Below are 19,948 nucleotides of genomic sequence, written 5' to 3'. Positions count from 1 at the left end.
CTCTCGGCAATCTATCTCTGTTCCTACCTCCACAATCATTCTTCCTTTATGATTCTCATATAGTCCGTGTTGGAAAATATGAACGTTGCCTTCAATGTCACACGCTAATTGATCTTGCATCAATTTTCTACGATCTACCATTCGGGAAAGTATAATGTAAGATCGAGGGAGGTTTACTGATTGATATCGATAATTTAACGATAGGTTTAGATAGCTATTTATTTGGAGACTGTCAAGGAGACAAGGTAAGTGATCAGTTGTGAGTTATAATATTGTTTATTTACTTGTTATGGCTGTGCTCTGAACATAATTAACTTGTATCAGTTTCTAACAAGAACATGGATTCAGTGCAGGAATTGAGAAAGTGAGAATTATGTTTTCAGGAATTATTTATTCAATGCAATTGTTGCATGCTGTGTCTATATAAAACGTGCATTGAATTCCACATATGTTTATATCCTGATGTGTTTTGTGTGCTTTACTTTTTGCATAGGTGTGGATCATGATCTCTTGTTTTCGTTTTCCCTGTGTTTGTGTTTTAATATGTAACTGTATGTGTTATATATAATTGTGCGCGTGTTTATGTAAGTGTGTGTATGTTTATATGTAAGTCTTTGTGTGTTTTTGTATATGTGTATTTACATATATAAGTGTGCGTGTTATGTGTAGTAATGTGCATGTACCTTATGTGTATATGTAAGCGTTTTTGTATGTTGAGGTCTGTGTTTGTGTTTTTATGTGTAACTATGTGATTTTGAGTGTAACTGCGTGTGTATTTGTGTGTGTGATTTGTGTATGTGTGTTTGTGTTGATATGTGTGGTTATGCGTGTGTAAATGTGTGTGTTAATGCTTGTGTTTGTGTACTTTGTGTAAGACTGCGTATGTTTACTCAAAGTTTCAGAGAGTACCAGTAACTGAGTCTGAAAATAACAATGTGCATTATATTCTGGATACCTATATTATTCTGTGTTAGTGTGAAGATGTGTTTGTTTATTTGTAAGTCTGGGTGTGTTTGTATGGAAGTGTGCACTTACACAAAAACATGCAAACTTACACACAACCACGAACACACGTACACATAAAGACACACACTCACATTTACAGGCATTCTTGCCCGCTCGATGTAAAAGTGTTTCTGTGTGAGACGCAATGTGATGTCAGTTGATGGATTTCAACAATTCAACGATGGGCCTCGGATCTATCTTGGAGATAACCATGAAAAACCTGCAGAGGATTGAATAACTAGTTTACATTTTGACTATTAAAATGCAATCAATTAGTTTACGAATAACTGACATAGATTTAGCCAAATACTAGTTAAAGCTAAAATGTTGAACAATATTTATTATACAATATGATGCATATGCGGCAAGTTTAACGTTTTCTGACTGCGAGTTGGAAACTGTCATTTTACTTGTTGCTACTGAGTTCACAGAATAGAGATTGGTTGACTTCCCCTCTCTGCGGTAGGGACGGGGGGCGGATGGTGGGCGTGTGAGGTACATTGGGTTAACAATTGTCCTTTCCCCTCTCTCTGGTGGTTGAGTTTGAGGTACATTGGATTAAAAATTGTCCTTTCCCCTCTCTCTGGTGGTTGAGTGTGAGGTACATTGGGTTAACAATTGTCCTTTCCCCTCTCTCTGGTGGTTGCGTGTGAGGTACATTGGGTTAACGATTGTCCTTCCCCTCTCTCTGGTGATTGAGTGTGAGGTTCAGGGTGTTAACCATTATGCTTTCCCCTCTCTCTGCTGGCGAGTTGAAGGGACAGTGGGTTAACCATTCCCTGTCCTCTCTTTCTGGTGTGATAATGGGAGGTGCAGTTCATGTACGTGTCTGACTCTCTTTTCAGTTTGCAGAAGATGCGAAGCTTCAAAATAAAACTGGCCTCAATTCTGAAGGGATGGACAACATGAGAAACAGGGACACCAATATCTAAATGGCTGCATTTGTTTGTCGGAAATGGGAATGTCAAAGATTCCTCCAGTGGGAGGAAAGTTGCTGAAGTTATTTTGAGGAAACCTGTCATGAAAGAGCTTCACCCTGTCTCCAACCAGTGGTTTATCTGAGCTGGGAACTTTGGCTTTACAAGCCTTGGACCCGACTCCTGTAAATAGCCTGCTTAAGTTTAGCAGCCTCCCGCGTTCGCAAAAATGGGTAGCAAAACAATATTAATTGAGTGGCTATGTATTTAACTCGCAATTGGAAGAAAAGGCCGTTACAGTATTTTATTTAAGAATTTTAATGCAATCGAGAGATTCTCATTGACAAGAATTCACCGTATCTACCAGCTTAAAAGAAATCTTCACAAAAGTCGGTTTACCACTGGACTTATTGACGGTTCTGTTGGTGATCTTCAAGGGGATCGCTTCATGTCTCATCACACAGGAGTAAGAAACGCCGCTGGCCCACTCCTCGGCTGCAATGGATAGCAGGCTGTAGATGAAGAAGGAGCTGCTGCCGTTCTCCGCCATCACCTCGGTGTTCTTGTAGTTGCCGGAATCCATCGGCTTGTCATTGACGGTCCATTTGACGAAGATTTCTTGGGGGGAGAAACCTCTCATTAAGCAGTTGAAGGCTAAGAAAGTTTGAACGGAGACTTCTTCTGCCGAGGGCAGGAGGACAGACACGGCCGGTTCCCGCGGATCTTTAGCTGCAGAACAATTACATTAAAGGTCAATAAACTGGATAATTCCAGAGACAAAGAAACTGGTGGTTCGATGTGAGAGAAATGTGCTTTGTGCTGATTTTTAAAGGATTCCCTTTTTCCCCTCTGTGGCCTGTCTGCTTTACAGCACGGAGCAGAGGGGGATGCAATCCATCACTCTGGGTGCTTTAGGTGTAGGACTGGAAAATAACATAGCATTTTCTTCCCAACTGGTCATTTATGCTCCAAACGAGCCTCGTCCACCTAATTTTATCGAACACAAATAAAATATATTTCCCTTTTTCCCTCATCGACATATCCAGATTCCACTTAAGTGCATCATTTCGGGTCCCAGTCCGATTATTTAGTGGAATCAACATTTCAATTATCAGAACAGTCCATTAATACACTTAATAGAGCCAATTAGCACATGCACGGAAATAGTCAGAACGTCTCACTTGTTGCTACAATTTCTCCGCTCATCCTTTCCCTTGCGGATGGAATCTCTTATAGTCGCTATAATAATGGTGCCTCATCAAGGACCAGAACTCATCACCGCTTAGCCAGGTTTGTTTAGAGATGTTTATGTTGCTGATGTCACTGTTGGGAGCTTCGCCAACTTCGACGATTTCCTTTTCTCGAGTCCTGGACACTTTGATTGCATCAGGACCATTAGACACGACACAGGATACTGTCTCAAGTAAGACCTGTTCTACTGACGGTTGCAGAACAGTGATTTCTGGATCGGTGCATTGGATATAAATCAAGCCAATCTTCATCTTCACAATCAGGGTAACAGCATGCAGCCTTCATTCCCCCAAGAAGAATAAATCACCTTTGAGATATCACGCACTCGCTGTCGCTTAAACAAATCGTTATTGGAAGGACAACAGATTGGAAACGTGTCCAGGAGACTCTTTAACATTTTCTTTGTGTTTACATCCAGAGCCACCTGTAATGTGCTGTGAAGCAAATACCCGGCGTAAAACATTAAATACATTCGTGCACAATATTATTATGAACTGAATAGCGCTCTTCCCGAAAACCCTTGTTCCATTACGCCCGACTAAAGATCCTTGTGCCCAAACGTTATCACCGTTCTAAAAATGACTCTGCCCCAGGTTCAAGAGCTCAACACGAAACTTACACTGGCTCAAAACGAATAACAAATCCAACTCAGGATTTTAGAATCGAAACGAAATAAAGTTAATATCCTGGTGTCTTGTGATTCTTGGGGCGATGAAAATGTACAAGCAGCACTTGCAGCCCCCGTCCAAGGAGAAGTGAAAGGTCGGGAGAATGAGTTTGGGAATCATGTGTAATGTTGGTGTGAAGTAGTTTTTTCATTTCTTTCATTAGTGAGCCTTTATCATGCCTCGTTAAAAAATGTTAGAAGGAAATATGACATTCAGTCCATCAAGCCTGTTCCTCCATTCAATTAGTTCTTGGATGACCTGCATGTTGTGTATCTGTATAGCATGCATTCCCATGTTCCGATACAAGGCAGCGCATCCTCTGAAGTCGCAAGGGATCCCAGCATCCCTTGGGAGCACTGTATATAAGCTGGCCTCTAAGGCCTGTTAATCATTCTGGAGTGTCTTAATAAAGACTGAGGTCACTGTTACTTTAACCTCCCTGTGTGCAGTCTCATCTGTGTTTGGAACACAATAACTGGAGACGAGTATACGAATCCTACGCAAAGATGCACCAAACTGTGGGCATCCTGGAGAATTTCGCGGATGGTGAGGACTGGGAAGCCTATGTCGAACATCTAGACCAGTACTTTGTAGCCAACGAGCTGGATGTAGAAGGAAGCACTGGAAAAACGAGAGCGGTCCTCCTCATGATGTGCGGGGCACCGACCTACAGCCTCATGAAGAGACTTCTGGTTCTGATGAAACTCACAGATATGTCACATGAGGAGCACTGTACACTGGTTCGGGAGCATCTTAACCTGAGGGAGAGCGTGTTGATGGCGAGGTATCGGTTCTACCCGTGCAAGCGATCTGAATGTCAGGACTTGGCGAGCTGTGTCGCTGAGCTAAGGCAACTTGCAGGACAATGTGAGTTGAATGGCTACCTGGAGCAAATGCTCAGATTTGTTGTACTGGGTATTGGCCACGAGACCATCCTATGAAACTTTTGATCTGTAGAGACACCTACCCTCATTAAGGCCATTGCGATAGCACAGGCGTTTATGTCCACCAGTGAAAACAGCAAACAAATGTCTCAGTACACAAGTGCTAGCAATGTTCATAAATTAACTGGAACTGTGTTTTCGAGCAGCAATGTACAGGGCAGAACCCACGAGTCTGCAACTGCCAGAAGGCCTCAGGTGACCCAGATGACTCAGAGCCCGCAACAAAGGATGAATGCAAGGCAATTCCACATTGATGGCTTTGTGGAGGCTTCCATTCAGCCTATTCATGCCGCTTCAAAGGGTATGATTGCAAGAGCTGTGGAACAATGGAACACCTCCAACGAGCTTGCAGATGAGCTGCAAGCTCGGCAAAACGTGCTAACCACCACGTGGCAGAGGAAGATCGGTCCATGGTGGATCAAAGCTATTTCGAGGCACAGAGAGAGGAGGCAGATGCTGAAATACAATGGGTTCACACATTTTGGATTAAATGTCCACCTATAATGCTAAATATGAAATAGAATTGCTTACCCGTAGCCATTGAACTGGACACTGGCGCAAGCCAATCGACCATGAGTAAAAAGATGTTTCAGAGACTGTGGTGCAACACGGCACTCAGACCATCCCTGAGCCCCATCCACACGAAACATATAACCTGCACCAAAGAGCTTATCACTGTCCTGGGCAGCGCCATCGTCAAGGTCACCTACGAGGGCATGGTGCATGAACTGCCACTCTGGAATGTCTCGGGGGATGACCCCACACTGCTTGGAAGGAGCTGGCTGGGCAAAATCCGCCGGAACTATGATGACATCCGAGCGCTATCACATGTCGATGAGGCCTCATGTACCCAGGTTCTTAAAAACTGTCCTTTCTTTTTGAACCAGGCATTGGAAACTTTTCCGGGTGAAGGTCCCACTTGGTCCCAGAGGCACGACCCTTTCACCACAAGGCGCGAGCGATACTGCACATGATGAGGGAGAGAGTGGAAATCGAGCTGGACAGGCTGCAACGCGAGGGCATGATCTCCCCAGTAGAATTCAGCGAGTGGGCTAGCCCGATTGTTCCATTACTCAAAGGTGATGGCACGGTCAGGATTTGTGGCGATTATAAAGTAACTATTAATCGTTTCTCTCTACAGGACAAATACCCACTACCTAAGGCAGATGACATATTTGTGACGCTGGCAGGAGGCAAGATGTTGGCCAAGCTCGACCTGACTTCGGCCGACATGATGCAAGAGCTGGAGGAGTCTTCGAATGGCCTCACCTGCATCAACACACAAAAGGATTGCTCATCTACAACAGATATCCATTTGAACTCGGTCGGCTGCAACGATCTTCCTGAGAAACACGGAGAGCCTACTCAAGTCAGTACCGCGCACGGTGGTTTTTCAGGACGACATATTGGTCAAAGGTCGGAACACGATCGAGCACCTACAAAACTTGGAGGAGGTCCTTCAGCGACTGGATCGCATAGGGCTGGGGCTGAAAAGGTCGAAATGCATCTTGATGGCAACAGAAGTTGTGTTTTTGGGGAGAAGGATCACGGCGGATGGCATTTGGCCCACAGATGCCAAGACAGGGGCTGTCAGGAACGCTCCCAGGACACAGAACGTCATGGAGCTGCGGTCGTTCCTGGGACTCCTCAACTATTTTGGTTACTTCCTACCGGGGTTAAGCACCCTCTTAGAGCCCCTACATGTGTTATTGCCTAAAGGTGAGAACTGGTTATGAGGAAAAAAAAAGTAATTGCTTTTGAGAAAGCCAGAAATATTTTATGCTCCATCAAGCTGCTTATATTGCATAACCCGTGGAAAAGACTTGTGGTAGCATATGATGCGTCGTCGTACAGAGTCGAGTGTGTATTACAACAAGCTAACAACGCGCAGAAGTTGCAACCTGTCGCCGATGCCTCCAGGAGCTTGTCTAAGGCCGAGCGGGCCTACAGAATGATTGAGAAAAAGGCATTACCGTGTGTGTTCGGGGTAAAGAAAATGCATCAGTAACTGTTTGGCCTCATATTTGAGCTGGAAACCGAACACAAGCCCCTCATATCCCTGTTCATTGAAAACAAGGGGATAAATACTAATGACTCATCCCGCATACAAAGGTGGGCACTCGCGCTATCAGCGTATAACTATACCATCCGCCACAGGCCAGGCACCGATAACTGTGCAGTTGCTCTCAGTTGGCTACCATTGCCCACCATGGGGGCGTAAATGGCGCAGCCTGCAAACTTATTGACGGTGGCGCAACCCGCAGACTTGTTGATGAGCATGGAAGCGTTTGAAAATGATAAATCACCGATCACGGACCACCAGATTCGGACTTGGACCAGCCAAGAACCTCTTCTGTCCCTAGTAAAAAACTGTGTACTGCATGCGAGCTGGGCCAGCAAACCCGTTGAAATGCAAAAGCTAATCAAGCCGTTCCAGCGGCAAAAGGACAAGCTGTCCATTCAGGCAGACTGTCTGTTGTTCAGTAACCACGTAGTGCTACCCAAAAAGGGCAGGGAGACGTTCATCTCGGATCTCCAAAGCATACCACCGGGTATAGTAATGATGAAACCGATAGCCAGATCCCACGTGTGGTGGCCCGGTACCGACTCTGACTTACAGTCTTGTGGACGCCAATGCAGCATGTGTGCTCAGTTGAGCAACACGCCCAGAGAGGCACCACTAAGTTTGTGGTCCTGGCCCTCCAGACCATGATCGAGGATCCATGTCGACTATGCGGGCCCGTTTCACGGTATAATGTTCCTGGTGGTGGTGGATGATTTTTCAAGATGGATTGAATGTGAAATAATGTTGGGAAGCACCGCCACCGCCATCATTGAAAGCCTGAGGGCCATGTTTGCCGCCCACGGCCAGCCTGACATACTGGTCAGTGACAACGGGCCATGTTTCACCAGTGCCGATTTTAAAGAATTCATGACCCGCAATGGAATCAAACATGTCACCTCCGCCACGTTTGAACCATCCTCCAATGGGCAGGCAGAGCGGGCAGTACAAACAATCAAACAGAGCCTCAAACAATTCACAGAAGGCTTACTCCAAACCCGCCTGTCCCGAGTACTGCTCAGCTACTGCACGTGACCCCACTCACTCACAGGAGTTCCCCCGGCTGAGCTACTCATCAAAAGGACACTTAAAACCAGACTCTCACTGGTTCACCCCAACCTGCATGACCAGGTAGAGAACAGGCGGCAGCAAAAAATGTAAACGATGGTCGCGCCACTGTGTCAGGGGAAATTGATCTGAATGACCCTGTGTTAAACTATAGACATGGTACCAAGTGGATCGCGGGCAGGGTGATAGCTAACGAAGGGAGTAGGATGTTTGTACTCAAACTAGACAATGGACAAATTTGCAGAAGCACATGGACCAAACGAGGCTGTGGTTCAGAGACTGCCCTGAACAACCCACAACAGACACCAGCTTTTCGAGCGCATAACACACACCAAAAGGATCAGCAACACCACGCCGGACCAGGAAATCGAACCCATCACGCCCAACAGCCCAGCAAGGCCAGGCTCACCCAGCAGGTCTGCAGGGCCAACAACACAACAGCCCAACGAGGGCGCAGCCAACACACCAGAACCGATATTTGTATCAAGGCCGTCCACCAGGGAAAGAAAGGCTCCCGACCGCCTCACCTTGTAAATAGGTTTCATTTTGATTTTGGGGGGGAGTGATGCTGTGCATCTGTAAAGCATGCACTCCCATGTTCCGCCAGCAGGGAGCGCATCCCAAGAAGTCCCAAGGGATCCCAGCATCCCTTGAGAGCACTGTATATAAACTGGCGCCGAAGGTCTGTTACTCACTCTGGAGCGTCTTAATAAAAACTGAGGTCACTGTTACTTTAACCTTCCTCTGAAGTCTCATCTGTGTTAGGAACACAATACTATACCTCAATATCATCGATCTGCCACATTTCTGTAACCCCTGATGCCCTTGCCTAACAAAGATGTATCGATCTCAGTTTTGACATTTTCAATTGATCCTCCGCCTCAACAGCTGTTGGGGGAGAGATTTCCAGATTACTATTATCATTTGTGTGAAAGAATCCTTCCTGACCTCATTCCCCAATGGGCTCGCTTGAATTTAAAGTTTCTGCCCCTTGTTCTCAACCCCGCACCAAGGAAATATTTTCTCTCTACCCTAACAATTCCGTTTATCAAGTTAAACAACTTAGATCACCTCTTTACCTTCAAAATGCAAAGTAATACAAGCCTATTCTGTGCTACCTGTCCTCATTATTTAACCATTTTAGCCGCGGTATGATTCGGGTGAATTTGCATTGCACCCGCTCTAAAGCCGGTATATCCATCCTGCAGCGCGGTGCATGGAACTGAACACAATGTTCTAAATAGGGCAGGCGCCCTTTCTAGCAGTGGGTCCTGAGACAGTTACCAGCAAAGGGTTCCAACACCTACTGTCGCTCCATCTCAGTATAAACCTGAGACCAAGGGCAGCAGACATATTGTCTGAAATAAGAGCAGAGGGAAAGCAAGAGCAAAATACTGCAGATGCTGCAATCTGAAATAAAAACAGAAAATACTGGAAATCTCAGCGGGTCAGGCAGCATCTGTGGAGAGACAAAAAAGTTTCAGGTCGATGACCCTTCGTCAAGGCGAACATCTTGCGAGGTTATTAAATCCTGAACCATGAGGAATCCCGAATCAGAAGATTGTGGGTTCAAGTCGCACTCCACATTCTTGAACAAAAAATGTAAGCTGCCACTCCCAGTGCAGTACTGCGGGAGCGCTGCATTGTGGGAGGTGCTGTATTTCGGATGAGATCGGAAACCAAGGCCCCATCTGACCTTTGAATTGGATGGAAAATATCCCTCGGAGTTATTTCGAAGATGAGCAGGGCATTTCTCTCAGTTTTCCTGGACAATACTTACGCCTCCACAAACAGCACTAAACAAAAAGATTATCTGGTCATTATCACATTGCTGTTCATGGGACTTTACTCTCTAAAAATTGGCCGCCGCGATTTCTACAGTAAAACAGTGACCACAATTCAAGAAGAACTTCCTTGGCGGTAAAGCACTTTAGGACAACTGGAGTTCGGCCATGGCAGTTCTTTCTTTTATATTATAATGGAAGGAACCATAAACAGCACGATTGTATATTGGAAATAGAGCTTTCTCAGAATAAACCTCAGACTAAGGACACCTCATTCACTATCTGACATCACCGCTCAGGGAAACCTTTGACGAGGTTATGGAATCCTGAACCGTGAGGGAACTTAAATTAGGACGTACAACGAAAGGAAGCCCAATCTGTATGTTTGGTAATGAAAAAAGTTCTGTGCTCTTTGCTAATTCGAATAAAAGCTCTGATTGACATCCGCGCTCATAATCATTTGGGACTTCACGGGGTTGTGTCCATTATCGTGAGATCTGGCGAAGTTTTGGCTTTGTGTGAACACTTGATGAGAGACCTGGCAGGTAGAGACAAGGGGCAATGTCAGCCGACTGGTCACCGAGAAGTTTCAGTTCACTTCACAGATGGGAGAGGTGACGAAGCCCTAATGCATGAGTTGACCAGTGCTCAGCCAATTCACGGTCAGTCCCTTTGGACGGAATTCGAGGATTGAACACACAGCTGTTGCATATTTGATGATGGTGATTTCTTCACGGACGTCAGCATGAGGATAACGGTTGAATGATGTACCACACGATGTGCAAGAATTTTTTTTATTGAGATTATTTATTGCAATCCAAACAATTAACAATTGTGAAGAGTTTTTTTCATAGAAACAGGCCATTCAGTCCAATAGGCTGATTTTTATGTTACACATGAGTCTCCTCTGTCCCTACTTCATCTCCACCTATCAACACCTTCGATCCCTTTATCCGTCGTCTACGTATCTGCATTCCCCTGAAATGCATCTATAATATTTGCCTCAATTACTACTACCAATGGTAGCGAGATCCACATTCCACCCACTCTCTGGGTGAAGAAGACCCTCCTGAATTCCCTATTGAATATCTTATATTTATGTGCCCTAGTATCAGGCTCCTACTCAAGCAGAAATATTTTCTACCCGACTAACCTTTCAAACCCCTTCATAATTTCAAAAAACTTTATTCGGTCACCCCTCAGCCTTCACTTTTCTTGAAAAAAAAGATCCCCAGCCGGTTTAATTATTCTTGGCAGTTAAAATCTTTCAGTTCTGGTATTCTCCTTGGAAATCTTTATTTGCACTTCTCCAGTGCTTCTGTATCATTCTTCTCATATGTAAGCCAGAACTATGCTCAGTAAATTAAGTGTGATTATGTCGATCAGAACTGAACACAGCGTCCAAAGTGTGATGTTGAGATCACACTTGTACACCTTTGAAGAATAGCTCCATTCAGCCCATAAGCGTGAACCCGCTTCTCGCTTTAATTTTCTGCTCCACTACCACTCTGACGTCTCCATCCTCAGTCTCTTACACGGTTCCAACGAATCTCAATGCAAGCACGAGGAATAGCACCTTATCTTAGATTTTACAGCATTATTTGCTCAATATCGAATTCAATAGAAATTCAGACCAGAACTTCCGCCTCTATGTTGATGGTTCTGCCGTTCCCATTTTTACTTCAAGTAGACCAAACATTTCTTTCTTAACTTGTCCCATTACCATCTCCTTTTGCCTAGCACCATCATCGCTTTTGTCTTTATATCACTCTTGCCTTCTATTCTATCACAGATCTTACCATTTGTTCTTTACTCCACACCACCTAACCCTGACTCGAAACTTGCTTAATAATATTAAAAATATACAACTGTTTCAACTTTTGATGAAGGGTCTTCGACCTGAAATCTTCAACCTATTTATCTCTCCACAGACACAGTCAGACCTGCTGATTATGTTCAGCATGTTCAGTAGACAGATAGAAAGACAGATAGATAGAGATGTACAGAGATAGACAGATCGATAGATAGATAAATAGGTATATTGATAGATTGATAGATAGATGTTAGATAGACAGATAGATAGATAGATAGATAGATAGATAGATAGATAGATAGATAGATAGATAGATAGATAGATAGATAGATAGATAGATAGATAGATAGATAGATAGATAGATAGATAGATAGATAGATAGATAGATAGATGGATGGATGGATGGATGGAAAGATATGTCGATATATGTACAAGCATATAGAGGGAGTTGTTGATATAAATTAAGATAGATAGAGCAATATGTAGATTATTGGGCAGACTGATAGATAGAAAGGTATTGATGCAATAAACAATTTGGTAGATTGACAAAAGTCCTTTTGATGCCAAGGAGTAGATCAAGGATATGAACAGAAGGATAGCGAATTATTTTGAATAAAAGCTCATCTCAGTTATCCGTTCGGATTAAGAATGTGGAAAATGCTTAGTGTCACCATCAGGGTATAGAAATCATATTGTGTGCTGTAACATGATCTACTGCACAATGGCAGTGAGAACTAGTCATACACTAATATTGTGGGAGGAAGTCAGGAGATATAAATCTCAGTATGTACTGACACATGATTTACTGCACGGTGGTTATGGGAGCAAGCATGTACAAATGTAGTGTGAGGAAGTCACAGATGAAAATATCAGTATCGACTGACACCAGATCTAAGATGAACACTGTCACTATTTAATAACATAGCTCAGGAACTTTGGCCTACCCAGTCCACCAATATGGGAGAACAGCTGTATCCCGTCTATCTGTGTCTGAATTTGAAACCAGATCCAAATAAAGGTACTGAACTACTGACACGTCCTGTCCACCATTACATAGAACAGTCCCTCAACCCTTGTCAGCGTTTACATTTCACCTCAAGTTCTGGGGTTGAGTAAAACACTCATCTCACCAATGCTTGTATACTATTGAGATTCACATCAGAAATCGTATCCAATTCGGGCGGGTGGAGGAAAATGGACAGCTAGATTGATAGTTAAACATAGTCTCTGCATCTACCTTGTCGAACACCCTCAGTAACTTATATGTTTCAATGTGATCACTTCTCATTCTTCCAATCCCCAATATGTATAGATCAAACCTGATCAACCTATTTTCATAATCCCCCCCCTTTTATCACAGGATTCAAACTAGTGAACCTTTTCTGAACTGCCTCCAAAACCAGGATATCCATCCTTAAATAAGGAGACCAAAACTGTATGCAGTACTGTTGGTGTGCTCAAACCAATAACCTCTACAGTGTAGCAGGATTTCCCTGTGTTTAACTCCCATCCTCTTTGCAATAAAGACCAACATTCAATTTGCCTTCCTGATTACTTGCTGTACATAAATACTAACTTTTGTATTTAATGCTCAAGACGTCAGGCCCCTCTGTCCTACTGCATTTTGTAATCCATCTCCATTAAAATATTAAATTGCTTTTTTATTGTTCGTGCCAAAGTGGATAAGCTCACAATTTCGCAATTTATGCACCATCTATCAAATGTTTTCCCACTCACTTAGCCTGTCTATATCCCTTTGCAGATTATTTGTGTCCTCCTCACAACATGCTTTCCCACGCATTTTTGTATCATCAGCAAACTTGGCTAAATTATATTCGGTCCCTTCATCCAACTCATTAATATAGAGTGTAAATAGTTATAGGCCATCGCACCGATAACTGTGGCATCCCAATAGTTACCGTTTGCCCCCCGCAAAATGACCCGTTTATTCCAACTCTTTGTTTTCTTTAGTTAGCCAAACCTCTATCTATGCCAATATATTACCACCGACCCCCTGAGCTTGTATCCTGTGCAGTAACCTTTTTTGTGGTAACTTATCGAATGCCTTCTGGACATCCAAATACAGCACATACACTCGTACCCCCTTACCACCCTGATAATTACATCCTCAAAGAACTCAAGAAAATTTGGGAAACATGATTTAATTTCAAAAAAGCATGCTGACTCTGCTTGAATGTATCATGCGTTTCCATGTAATGTAACGCTTCTTCTTCCTTTCTAAAGTAATCTTGCATTTTCCCAAAGACAGATGTTATGCTAACCTGTGTACAATTTCCTGCTTTCTGTCGTCTTTCTTTTTTAAATAGGACCGTTATATTTGCGATTTTCCAAACTGTTGGGATCTCTCCAAAATCCAGGGAATGTTTCTAAATTGCAACCAATCCATTCAATATCTCTGCAGCTACTTCTTTTAAGACACGAGGATGCAGACCATCAATTCCAGGCGATTTATCCAACTTTAGTCCCATTATTTTACCCAATAATCTTTCTTTAGTGAAACTGATTGTTTTAAGTTTCCTCCTCCCTATAGCTACTTTATTGTCGTACCTGGGCAGAACCGGAACCAATGTTCTACGGGGAGTGTTTGCTCGTGCTGTTGGGGAGGAGATAAACGAATATGGCAGGGGGATGAGAACCAATGCAGGGAGACAGAGGGAAACAAAAAGGAGACAAAAGCAAAAGACAGAAAGGAGATGAGGAAAAGTGGAGGGCAAAGAAACCAAATGCAAAGAACAAAAAGGGCCACTGTACAGCAAAATTCTAAAAGGACAAAGGGTGTTAAAAAAGCAAGCCTGGAGGCTTTGTGTCTTAATGTAAGGAGTATCCGTAATAAGCTGGATGAATTAACTGTGCAAATAGTTCTTAACAAATATGATGTGATTGGGATTACAGAGCCGTGGCTCCAGGATGATCAGAGCTGGGAACTCAACATCCGGGGGTATTCAATATTCAGGAAGGATTGAATAAAAGGAAAAGGAGGTGAGGTAGCATTGCTGGTTAAGGAGGAGTTTAATGCAATAGATAGGAAGGACATTAGCTTGGATGATGTAGAATCTATATGGGCAGAGCTGCAGAACACCAAAGAGCAAAAAACGTTAGTGGGAGTTGTGTACAGACCTCACAACAGAATAGTGATGTCGGGGAGGGCATCCAACAGGAAATTAGGGGTGCATGCAATAAAGGTGCAGCAGTTATAATGGATGACTTTAATATGCACATAGATTGGGCGAACCAAACTTGAAGCAATACGGTGGAGGAGGATTTCCTGGGGTGCATAAGGGACGGTTTTCGATACCAATATGTCGATGAACCAACTAGGGGGGAGGCCATCTTAGACTGGGTGTTGTGTAATGAGAGAAGACTAATTAGCAATCTCGTTGTGCGAGGCCCCTTGGGGAAGAGTGACCATTAAATGGTGGAATTCTGCATTAGGATGCAGAATGAAACAGTTAATTCAGAGACCATGTTCCAGAACTTAAAGAAGGCTAACTTTGAAGTTATGAGGCGTGAATTGGCTAGGATAGATTGGCGAATGAGACTTAAGGGGTTGACTGTGGATGGGCAATGGCAGACATTTAGAGACCGCATGGATGAACTACAACAATTGTACATTCCTGTCTGGCGTAAAAATAAAAAGGAGAAGGTGGCTCAACCGTGGCTATCAAGGGAAATCAGGGATAGTATTAAAGCCAAGGAAGTGGCATACAAATTGGCGAGAAATAGCAGCGAACCCGGGGACTGGGAGAAATTTACAACTCAGCAGAGGAGGACAAAGGGTTTGAGTAGGGCAAGGAAAATCGAGTACGAGAAGAAGCTTGCAGAGAACATTAAGACGGATTGCAAAAGTTTCTATAGATATGTAAAGAGAAAAAGGTTCGTAAAGACAAAGGTAGGTCCCCTGCAGTCAGAATCAGGGGAAGTCATAACGGGGAACAAAGAAATGGCGGACCAATTGAACAAGTACTTTGGTTCGGTATTCACTAAGGAGGACACAAACATCCTTCCGGATATAAAAGGGGTCAGAGGGTCTAGTAAGGAGGAGGAACTGAGGGAAATCCTTATTAGTCGGGATATTGTGTTGGGGAAATTGATGGGATTGAAGGCCGATAAATCCCCAGGGCCTGATGGAATGCATCCCAGAGTACTTAAGGAGGTGGCGTTGGAAATAGCGGATGCATTGACAGTCATTTTCCAACATTCCATTGACTCTGGATCAGTTCCTATCGAGTGGAGGGTAGCCAATGTAACCTCACTTTTTAAAAAAGTAGGGAGAGAGACAACGGAGAATTATAGACCAATCAGCCTGACATCGGTAGTGGGTAAAATGATGGAAACAATCATTAAGGATGTCATAGCAGTGCATTTGGAAAGATGTGACATGATAAGTCCAAGTCAGCATGGATTTGTGAAATGGATATCATGCTTGACAAATCTTCTGGAATTATTTGCGGATGTTTCCAGTAGAGTGGACAAGGGAGAACCAGTTGATGTGGTATATTTCGTCTTTCAGAAGGCTTTCGACAAGTTCCCACACAAGAGATTAATGTGCAAAGTTAAAGCACATGGGATTGAGGGTAGTGTGCTGACATGGATTGAGAACTGGTTGTCAGACAGGAAGCAAAGTGTAGGAGTAAATGGGTACTTTTCAGAATGGCAGGCATTGACTAGTGGGGTACCACAAGGTTATGTGCTGGGGCCCCAGCTGTTTACACTGTACCTTAATGATTTAGACGAGGGGATTAACTGTAGTATCTCCAAATTTGCGGATGACACTAAGTTGGGTGGCAGTGTGAGCTGCGAGGAGCATTCTATGAGGCTGCCGAGCGACTTTGATAGGTTAGGTGAGTGGGCAAATGCATGCAGATGAAGTATAATGTGGATAAATGTGAGGTTATCCACTTTGGTTGTAAAAATAGAGAGACAGACTATTATCTGAATGGTGACAGATTAGGAAAAGGGGCGGTGCAACGAGACCTGGGTGTCATGGTACATCAGTCATTGAAGGTTAGCATGCAGGTACAGCAGGCGGTTAAGAAAGCAAATGGCATGTTGGTCTTCATAGCGAGCGGATTTGAGTACAGGGGCAGGGAGGTGTTGGTACAATTATACAGGGCCTTGGTGAGGCCACACCTGGAGTATTGTGTAGAGTTTCGGTCTCCTAACCTGAGGAAGGATACTCTTGCTATTGAGGGAGTGCGGCGATTCCCGGGATGGTGGGACTGACCTATCAAGAAAGACTGGATCAACTAGGCTTGTATTCACTGGAGTTCAGAAGAATGACAGGGGACCTCATAGAAACTTTTAAAATTTTGATGGGTTTAGACAGGTTAGATGCACGGAGAATGTTCCCAATGTTGGGGTAGTACTGAACCAGGGAACACAGTCTGAGGATAAGGGGTAAGCCATTTAGGACCGAAATGAGGAGAAACCTCTTCACCCAGAGACTAGTGAACCTGTGGAATTCTCTACCACAGAATGTTGTTGAGGCCAATTCACTAAATATATTCAAAAAGGAATTAGATGAAGTCCTTACTACTAGGGGGATCAAGGGGCATGGCGAGAAAGCAGGAATGGGGTACTGAAGTTGCATGTTGAGCCATGAACTCATTGAATGGAGGTGCAGGCTAGAAGGGCCGAATGTCCTAATCCTGCACCTATTTTCTATGTTTCTATGTTTCTATATTGGGATGTTTTTAGTATCGTGTACCGTGAAGACTGATAACAAATATTTGTTCATATATAGATAGAGAGATAGATAGATGGATAGGTAGATATGTACATATAAAGGTAGATAGATGGATAGATGGAGAAAAAGAGCGAGAGATTGTGTGTGAGACATAGAGAGAGCGAGAGAGAGAGAGATAGATAGATAGATAGGTAGATAGATAGATAGATAGTTAGATAGATAGATAGATAGATAGAGAGAGAGAGAGAGAGAGAGAGAGAGAGAGAGAGAGAGAGAGAGAGAGAGAGAGAGAGAGAGAGAGAGAGAGAGAGAGAGAGAGAGAGAGAGAGATAGATAGATAGATGGAACGATATATCGATATATGTCCAAAATTATAGAGAGGGTTGTTAATATAAATTAGGATAGATATTGCAATATGTAGATTATTGGACAGACTGATAGATAGAAAGGTATTGATGCAATAAATAATTTGGAAGAGTGACAAATGTCATGTTGAATCCCAAGGAGTAGAATAAGAATGTGAACAGATGGATAGTGAATTATTTTGAATAAAACCCTATCTCTATTTGAAGTTCGGATTAAGAATGTGTAAAATGCTTAGTGTCATCATCAGGGTATGGAAATCTTATTGTGTGCTGACACCTGATCTACTGCACAATGGCAATGAGAACTAGTCATACACTAATACTGTGGGAGGAAGTCAGGAGATATAAATCTCAGTATGTACTGACACATGATTTACTGCACGGTGGTTATGGGGAGTGGTCATGTACAAATGTAGTGTGAGGAAGTCACAGATGAAAATATCTGTGTCGACTGACACTGGATCTAATATGAACACGTGTTACTCTGTATTAACAAAGTCCAGGAACATTGCCATAACCAGTCCCCCAATAGAAGGAGGACAACTATATCCCGTCTATCTGTGTATGAATTTGATCCCGTCTCCAAACGAAAGTCACTGAGCTACTGACAAATCCTATCCACCATTAGATAGAAAAGTCCTTCATCCCCTTGTCAGTGTTTGGATTTCACCTCAAGTTCCAGGGGTGAATCAAACACTCATCCCACCAATGCTTGTATACTATTGAGGATCACATCATAATTCGCATCCAATTGGGGTGGCAGAGGAAAATGGAGAGGTAGATAGATAGTTAAGCATGCTCTCTGCATGTAACTTGTCGAACACCGTCTGCAACTTATATGTTTCAACGTGTTCACATCTCATTCTTCTAATCCTCAATGTGTATAGATCCAACCTGCTCCACCTTTTTTCATAAGTCACCACATTTATCTCAGGATTCAAACTCGTGAAACTTTTCTGAACTCCATCCAATGCCAGAATATCCCTCCTTAAATAAGGAGACCAAAACTGTACGGAGTGTTGTTGGTGTGGTCAGACCAATATCCTGTACAGTTGTAGCAGGACTTTCCTACGTTTATATTCCATCCCCATTGCAATAAAGGCCAACATTCAACTTGCCTTCCTGATTACTTGCCTTACATTCATACTAACGTTTGTCTTTCATGCTCAAGACTTCAGGGCCCGCTGTACTGCTGCATTTTGTAATCCATCTCTATTAAAATATTAAATAGTTGTTTTGTTGTTCCTGCCAAAGTGCTTAACCTCACAGTTTCCCATAATGTGCACAATCTGCCCAATATTTCCCACTCACTTAGCCTGTCTATATCCCTTTGCAGATTCTCTGTGTCCTCCTCACCACATGCTTCCCCACCCACCTTTGCATAATCAACAAACTTGGCCACATTGCACTCCATTCATTCATTCATGTCATTAATATAGATTGCAAATAGTTGAGGCCATAGCACCGATAACTGTGGCACCCCATTAGTGACCGTTGCCCACCGTAAAATGATCTGTTTATCCCGACTCTCTGTTTTCTGTTAGTTAGCTAATCCTCTGTCCATGCCAATATAGTACCACCGACCCCCTGAGCTTGTCTCCTGTGCAGTAACCTTTTATGTGGCACCTGGTCGAATGCCTTCTGGAAATCCAAATCAGCACAGCCACTCGTACCCCCTGATAGTTACATTCTCAAAGAACTCAAGATTTTTGCCAAACATGATTTACTTCTCAAATAAATCATGCTGACTCTGCTTGAATGAATTACGCTTTTCCAAATGCAATGCTCCTACTTCCTTACTAAAGGACTCTGGCATTTTCCCAACGATAGATGTTAGGCTAACTATTGTCTAATTTCCTGCTTTCCGTCATCTTACTTTTTGAAAATAGGACCGTTATATTTGCGATTTTTCTATCCGTTGGGATCTCTCCAGAATCTAGGGAATGTTGGTAAATTGCAAACAATGCATCCAATATCTCTGCAGTCACTTCTTTTATGACCTGAGGATGCGGATCATGAGTTCCAGGCGACTTGTCCAACTTTAGTTCCATTATTTTACCCAATACATTTTCTTTAGTGAAAGTGATTGTTTTAAGTTTCCTCCTCCCTATAGTCACTTTATTGTCTATTATTGGGATGTGTTTAGTGTCTTGTACTGTGAAGATCGAAACCAAATGTTTGTTCACGGAGAGATAGAGAAACAGGTCCCTCTGTACTGCTGCATTTTGTCGTCCTTCTCTATTAAAATATTAAATTGTTTTTTATGGTTCATGCCAAAGTGGACAACCTCACTTTTTCCCACATTATGCACCATCTGCAAAATATTTTCCCACTCACTTAACCTGTCTATATCCCGTTTTATAT

At 43.2% G+C, this 19,948-nt stretch overlaps 1 pseudogene; it reads right to left on the bottom strand.

Annotated features, from left to right (window-relative positions):
- Window positions 1-2,259: 2,259 nt before the first annotated feature.
- Window positions 2,260-3,424, bottom strand: LOC139252691 (Ig heavy chain C region-like; annotated as a pseudogene).
- Window positions 3,425-19,948: the final 16,524 nt, after the last annotated feature.

Source organism: Pristiophorus japonicus, unplaced genomic scaffold (assembly GCF_044704955.1).
Source record: "Pristiophorus japonicus isolate sPriJap1 unplaced genomic scaffold, sPriJap1.hap1 HAP1_SCAFFOLD_477, whole genome shotgun sequence".
In the NCBI taxonomy this organism is placed as follows: domain Eukaryota; kingdom Metazoa; phylum Chordata; class Chondrichthyes; family Pristiophoridae; genus Pristiophorus; species Pristiophorus japonicus.
This window is presented reverse-complemented; position numbering and strand designations above follow the sequence as displayed.